This window comes from Suricata suricatta, chromosome 8 (assembly GCF_006229205.1).
Source record: "Suricata suricatta isolate VVHF042 chromosome 8, meerkat_22Aug2017_6uvM2_HiC, whole genome shotgun sequence".
In the NCBI taxonomy this organism is placed as follows: domain Eukaryota; kingdom Metazoa; phylum Chordata; class Mammalia; order Carnivora; family Herpestidae; genus Suricata; species Suricata suricatta.
The window spans coordinates 73,535,851-73,543,838 of record NC_043707.1 but is presented as its reverse complement, the minus strand read 5'-3'; the positions used below and the strand labels follow the sequence as shown (position 1 = coordinate 73,543,838).

Genomic DNA, 7,988 nt, shown 5'->3' with positions numbered 1-7,988 from the left:
GTGATGCCTGCATTGCCTGCCCTCCCACAGAGTCTGCAAATGCTCTTGAGTGTGTTGGGGAAAGAAGTTCAGGCCAGAAACTGAGGAATTATTTTCACAAGTGACTTTGTGGGATTTCGAGTATAAGAAATACTACTATGGGCCCTAGTGACACAGAGCCAGGGAGAGGGCCATTCTCTCACTCAGACCTTTGTGCAACCTTGCCGCCAATAAGCAATGGCTTCGCCTGTGAAGGCACATTCTCTTAAAGGGCTTTGGCGGCCAATGCACGGTCAAGATGACTTGCCTGGGAACCCAAAGCAGTACAGCATGAGTGGAATTGTTCTGTAGCACTTAGGAGACCCAACTGAGTATTTCCTGTCATAAATGAGGGAGCTTGGGGTGGGGGAATGATTGTTAAGCTTTAGGTGATTATTAAACCTTATTTAGGCAGCAATATTAGGGTGATTTCATTTGCACTCACAAAATCAGCATGACATGGGGACAGTCAAAAATATCACTTTTAAAATGATATTAAAAAGAGAGCCAGAGAGAAAGAAGATACTTAATACATTTGATAAAAACATAGGGAGCCACACCCTGTTGAACTTTGACTCAAGAATACTAAGTAACTCCTTTCCAACCTGGCCCTGCAGCATGGCTCCCACAAGGAAGGGTGGGAGAAGGGTCATTCTGCTCTCAACGAAGTAGTGACCAGAGAATGTACCATCAACCTCCACAAGGGCATCAACGGAGTGGGTTTCAAGAAATGTAGCCCTTGGGCACTCAAAGAGATCTGGAAACTTACCATGAAGGAGAGGGGAACTCCAGATGTGTGCATCGACACCAGGCTCAACAGCACTGTCTGGGCCAAAGGAATAAGGAATGTGCCAAACAGTATCCGTGTGCAGTTGTCTGGAAAACGTAATGAGGATGAGGATTCACCAAACAAGCTCTATACATTGGTTACCTATGTGCCTGTCACCACTTTTAAAAATCCGCAGACAGTTCAGGTGGATAAGAACTAATCGAACCAATCGCCAATTGTCAAGTAAAAGAAATGTTTGCCAGGGCATCTTCCCAGTGTTGGTGTCTGCAAAAACTGAGTCCTGCTCTGGAGAAAGAGCTGAAGCCCGCAGCTCCTCCCCACAATCCTGGAAGCCGCTTCCAGAGCTGCTCCGTTGCTGCCCCGTTTCCTGAATCTGCTGCAGCTGAGTGGTTCCTGTGGCAATGGCTTGATACAAATCATTTTCTTCTGGATGTTCACGGAATATACTGTACAAAGTTTTTTCAGAATGGATAAATTCTCTCTGGAACTAAAGTATATATAACCAGAAAAAAAAGAATAGTAATACCTTTGTGTTGCCCAACATCGTAAGGTGTGTGGTGACGTTAACATCCCAAGTTACTCTTACTGAAAATATTTAAGTGTCATTTTTGTTTGCTTTTAGCTATCACTTTTTTTTCATGTTTATTTATTTCTGAAAGAGAGAGAGCCTGAGCAGGGGAGGGATAGAGAGAGAGGAAGACAGGATCCCAAGCAGGATCTGTGCTGTCAGCACAGGGCCCGATGAAGGGTTGGAACTCCTGAACCAGGAGATCACAACCTGAACTGAAATCAAGAGTTGGACCCTTAACCAGCTGAGCCACCCAGTTATCACTTTTTAAATCGTTGTGTCTTTGAGGTAAATATTATTATTTTGTGAAGTACTATTTTCAACCTCATTTTATAGATGAAGAAACTGAGAATTGCAACAATTAATTTGCCAAAGGTAACTCAGCAAGAAAGTGGCAAAGCCAGGTTTCAAACCCAAACCAATGCATGCATGACATCACTCTTAAGATACTTTTACTGCTTCCTGCTACACAGAAAGCAAGTTGTACACTACATTTTTCTCTACAATAGAAAATCTATTTTGTATCCATTTTAAAATCTATTTTCAACTCTCATTCTTCAAAGGAAATGAGTCATTTCTTAAAGAGGATTTAAATGAGAATCCTCCCAGTGGAAACATTGGGTACCCTTTTCTAGGTTTCTGTGCTCAGAAAAGAAATGCTGAAACAAGAAATGAACACTGCAGCACAGAGTTAGCCAGTGATTTCCAACTTCTTGCTGCAAATTCTCGTTTTGGGAACTCTTGGTGAGACCCTGGAATCTGTATTCTTATTAAGCACTGTAAATGATTCTAATGCACAACCATTTGACCAGGTTGTCCACAGCATACAGGATAAGAGCAACATGAGACTCACAAAACATCCAGTCTGCTAGACATAACCCTTTAACCCCACCACTTGTTGAAAAGGAAATGGGAGCTGGGCTGACAGTGCAGAGCCTGCTTGGGATTCTCCCTCTCTCCCACTCTCTCTCTCTCTCTCTCAGCCCCTCCCTACTCTCTCTCTCTTTCAAAATAAACAAACGCTTTAAAAATAAAATAAAACCTACTATACATAATTACACATTATTATACAGAAATGTATTCATTAAATTGTTACCGCCAGAGTGCCTGGGTGGCTCAGCTCAGTTGGTTAAGCAACAGACTCCTGGTTTCAGCTCAGGCGATGACCTCATAGTTAGAGCCCCACATGGAGCTCTGTGCTGACAGCGTGGAGCCTGCATGAGATCCTCTCTCTCCCTCTTTCTCTGTCCTCTCCCCTGCTCTCTCCCTCTCTCAAAATAAATAAACTGAAAAAAAAAATTTTAATTTAATTGTTAACTGCCTTTTTCAGTATTATTTTGATCATTTTGAAACGTCTTCAAAAATCCTCAAGTTAAAGATTATACTCATTCACAGTTACTATTATATGTAGATACCTGGAACTTACGGCTCTTTTCAATTATTATGTGGTATTTTACATAAGAGGAAAAAGAGATGAATTAAAACAGCATTAAATTTGTGTATTAATTTTGGAGAATTAACATGTTTATAAAAGTAAGTTATTCCATCTAACAAACAGACTTCTTCATTTGTTTATACTTTATCTTGCATTGCCCAAGAATATTTTTCTTTTTTTTAAGGTTTTATTTGTAAGTACTTCGTACACCTAATGTGGGGCTCGAATCCACAACCCCGAGATCAAGAGTCACATGTTGCACCAATTGAGCCAGGCAGGCACCCCCCACCCAGGTGTATTTTTATAGTTTTCTTCATATATATTCTGCACCTTTCTTACCAAATTATTTTTTAGTATGTCTCTTCTGAATGAAATAGTCTTCCCATTTCTTTTTCTATGACATTTTACCTGAATAGAGAGATTGGTTATTTCTGTAATTTATTTCTTATTAATCCAACACACCAAGGTCTCTTATTACTTTTTTTTTTTCATGAGAATCTCTTGTGATTTCTAAGAAAACAGACATATCATCAGTATCTGGAACACTTCATCTTTCTTTCCATTATTTAGACCAGTTATTGTATTTATATTTGTTAGAATCACCAATATAAATGATTATAGTGATGCCTGTCTCATTCCAGATTTTCAGTGAAAGATTTAATTTTTGCCTTTTAAGATGTTATTGGACTTTTCTTCATTACATAAGTAATTTTCTTCTGTTTCTGTTTTGCTTCAAGGTTTCCTTGCTTGACCTTTGTCTGATGTCTTCCTACCATCTATTGATAATGGTGGGGCTTTTCTCCTTTAATTTTTAATGTAATCAATATGTAGATTGACTTCCTGGACTTGAACTGTTTTTTTCATTCCACTTATAAAGCCTGTTTTATCATGGTGGATTAGTCTTTTGATTCACTACACTATTCTGTTCTCTAATATATTATTTAAACACGTCGCTTTTATAGCCAGAGATGAAATTGGCCTGCACTGTGTCGTTGTTGTTGCTGCATTCCCTCTTTGACTTTGGTATTTAAGATATTCTGAGCTAATAAAATTAACTGGAGAATTTTCAATCTTTTTCCAAGTCCCACAATAGTTTAAATAATATTGGAATTATCTATTCTTTAATGGTCAGATTAAAAATTCAGCTGTGAATCCATCTGCCTGCTGCCTTTTTCAATAGGAGACCATTAATCACTTCTTCCATCTCTTCTGTAATAAGTGGTCTACTTAAGTTTTCACTTCTTCTGTGTCATTAATGATAATGTATATTTTCCTAGGAAAGTATTCTCTTTTTCTAGTTTTTTTTAATGTACTGCTCCAGAGTCACCTTTAGTATTTACCTAAAACTCTTTTAATATCTTTCCTAATTTCACATGGTTAATCTTGCTTAATTTTTATTTCATTCACTTCTCTTTATCATACTCACATGGTATTGACCTAGTTTATTAATCTCTTTAATGAGTCTTTGAATTTATTCTTTTCTATTTTATTTATTTTAATAATTTCAGCTTTTATCAGTATTAATTCCCTCCAAATTTTTTTGATTTTGCTTTTGTTGTTTTTGTTCTTACTTAAATTCAAGTACTTAAATCCTTCCTTTTATTTTCACCTTTCTGCTTCCATAATTAAGGGTAACATATTTTCTTCTGAATTCAGTTTTGCTGTTCCCCATTGTTTTAGTACAGTGTTTATTTTTCCAATGTGTCTGAGCATTTCCATTTTTCTCCTTGCTATGATCTAAATGTTATGCAGCCATCAAATTTGTAAGTTCGAATCCTAACCCCCAAAGATGATGGTATTAGGAGGTGGGGCCTTTGGAAGCTGCGTAAATTATGAGGATGGAGCCTTCCTGAAGGGGATTAGAGCCTGTATCAGAGAAGCTCCAGAAGTATCCCTAGCCCCTTCCACCATGTGAGGACACAGTGAGAAGGTGCCTGCTAGGAACCAGGAAGAGGACCCTCACCAGAAGGCAACCATACTGACATCTGGATCTTGGGTTTCCAGCCTCCAGAACTAGAGAAATAAATTTTGTTATTTAAAACTACCCAGTCTGGGGCAACTGCAGAGCTCAGTCAATTGAGCTTCTGACTTCAGCTCAGGTCATGATCTCACGATTTGTGAATCTGAGCCCCACATCGGGCCCTGTGCTGACATCTCAGAGTGTGGAGCCTGCTTTAGATTTTGTGTCTTGCTTTCTCTCTGCCCCTCCCCCGTTCACACTCTGTCTCACTCTGTCTCTCAAAAATAAACACCCCCCAAAAATATTTTTAAACTACCCAGTCTGTTTTGTTCTATTTTATTATAACAGCACAAAAGAGAGACACTCCTTTAATCTCATTTTCAATACAAAACTTATCTCATTGGATGTTTCTTAATTTCCAATTAATTCTATGGACTGTGATGAGGAAATAGAGCCTGTAAGTTCTACTTCTTTGAATTTATAAGGGTTTTCTTTTTGCTAAGCACATGATTCATTATATAAAAGTTCTATGGAAATATTTACATATATATCTTATTCAAGGAATAAAATGTTCTACATTAATATGTTACATCAAGTTTAATTGTGTTATTAATGTCCTTTGTCTCTTTATAGCTTTGGGGGGATCTATAAAATTATTGCAATTCTGAGAAATATACTGAAAAATCCAGCACACTTATGCTTTTATAATTTTCTTTCATTTACCTATTTAGTTGAAATAAAATGTCCCGTCTAGTCCAAAAGTGTTGTTTGTGTATTTAGTTTCTTATTTTGTTTGCTAAAAACAATCCATTTAATAAGTTCATAATGTCTGTCCGTATCTTACTTAGTGGTTTTAACTTCCACATTGTCTACTATTAATATTGTTTCTCTTGAAATATTTCTATGCATTTCTGTTGTTTTGTTTTGTTTAGGTTAGTTTTTCCTCATTCTTTTATTTTCAAACCTTTTTAAATTTTAAATAGTATATATTTTGCAAAGAGCAAAACTGCTCTTTTTTTAAAAAACTAAACCTAACAGTCTTTTTTAATAAGAAAATTTGAGTCCAATTACATTTTACCTGATATGCTTGGCTTTATTCTACCTTATTTTTAAAATATCTTTTAATATTTATTTATTTTTGAGAGAGGGAGAGAGAGAGAGAGAGAGAGAGAGCAGGGGTGAGGCATAGAGAGGAGACACAGAATCCGAAGTAAGATCCTGGCTCTGAGCTCTCAGCACAGAGCCTGATTGTGGGCTTGAATTCACATATCATGAGATCATGACCTGAGCTGAAGTCAGATGCTTACTGACTGAGCCACCCAGGAGCCCCATAGTTTTCATGTATTATACCATGTTCCTCCTTCAAGTTTTTTCTTATGCTTGCCCATAGGATCAGGTTCCATTCATTCCCTTTCCCCTTATTTGTTTGCAAGTTCTACTGTGTTTTTTTCCTTTTTATTAATGGTTATTTTCCCTCCCCTTGTTCTCACAATCAGATGGTATTACTGAACTACTAAAGCATGATGCTTATTACTTTCCTTAACAAGATTCTATAATTCCCACTTTCCTCTTCCATTTACATAAGTCTTTAAAATTCTTTCACTTTTTTCCTTTTTCAACATTCTTTTCTATCCTCCAGTTCTATTTCTTCCTTCATCTTTTTCCATATTGAGATTTCTATTCTGCTCTATTCCTTGTCTGGTAAAAGACTTTTCTTCTGAATTTTACTCTCAGTACATAAGTAATAAACTCTTTCTTATGTATCCTCAATTATTTTTCTTTTATTCCAACAGGTGAATGATATCAGGTTATGATCTCATGGTTCATGCCTTTGAGCCCTGCATCAGGCTCTGTGCTGGCAGCGTTAAGGCCTAGCTGGGATTCTCTCTCTCTCCCTCTCTTTCTGCTCCTCCTCCACTCGCACTATCTCTGTCTCTCTCAAAATAAATAAATAAACTTTAAAAAAAAATAAAAATAAAAAATAAAGCAGAGGCTGCCAGCCCCTGATGTTGGTCTCAAGGAAAGCCCTTGCTCTAACGTCTCCTGGAACTCCCACACCCCGGGGAACATGGAGATCCAGCTTCCTGTGCCCCTCTTTCTTGGCCTTGTGAAGGTAAGCAGATCTGAACTAACATTATCTTCTTCCTGGAGATCCACAGATCCTTGGCCTCCCAGAATTTCTCTCTGCTAGAACTCCAACAGAGCCTGAGACCTCACTTCTCCCCAGCTGCCCGTGGAAACCAGCAGTCATTAGACTCTTGAGAGACAGATAGTCTACAGCTGAGGACAAAGGGAAAAGAAGCTGTGTTCATGTCAACACATGACCAGAATCTCCCTCAGGCTTTACTCTGTTTATCTATAATTCAAGTTAACTTTTATTTAAGTTTATTCCTCCATTGGGCAGTAAAGATTTGAGCTCAGTTAATTGACGATCTTTTCTCCTCTTCCCTGGAATTGGATCATGGTTCTGGAGTTTTTATGTGGCATTGAAATGTTGAGACAGCAGTAAACATCTGATCTGAATCATCTATCCGTTTTTCAGGGCCTACCTGCATAGAGACTTGTCTGTGTTAGTTATTATTACATATTCTGAGATCTCTTCTCGTGTTATAAAAAAGGGTACATAAAGGACAATGAAGTTAGGGTTCCTAGTTGAGCCCAGCTAGTCCATGCTCAGTTAGGGCTTGTCTGGAAGTCTAATGTCTGCCAAGAATATATCTGAAGAGACTGAAGAGTTTCCTGGTTTAAAAAAAAATCATCCTAAGGCAAAAACCAAAACGAAACAAAATTAAACCAAACTCAGACACGCAAGCTTGTTTTGATAACAATTCCTCTGTGCCAAAATTTGAATACAGCTTGATATCTTTTGCTCACATTGTCCTCTGGCCCAGCTCTCAGCTTCATGTTCTGGGAAGGTGAAGTCTGAAGAAAAACCAAAATCTATTTTACTGGAGACTCATGAAAACATTGAGGGCACAAAACAAAAATATTTGGGACCTCCCTGACAATGATGAGTGGGAGTCTTTCTGCTTAAAATTGGGGTTATTGCTGCTTGTTTGTTTTTCTAATTTCAGCTGGGCCCATTTTGAGGACAGAAACTTATCACAGCTAATGGCCACTACCAGAAAACTAGAGAGAAGCAGCACCAAAAGCAGCAACAGACTCTAATTTCTTGGAAGCTCAATAGAGGGGAAGGAAAATGAAATATGCTCTATGG

At 37.9% G+C, this 7,988-nt stretch overlaps 1 pseudogene; it reads left to right on the top strand.

Annotated features, from left to right (window-relative positions):
- Positions 1 to 636: 636 nt before the first annotated feature.
- Positions 637 to 1,007, top strand: LOC115300295 (annotated as a pseudogene).
- The last annotated feature ends 6,981 nt before the right edge of the window (positions 1,008 to 7,988 follow it).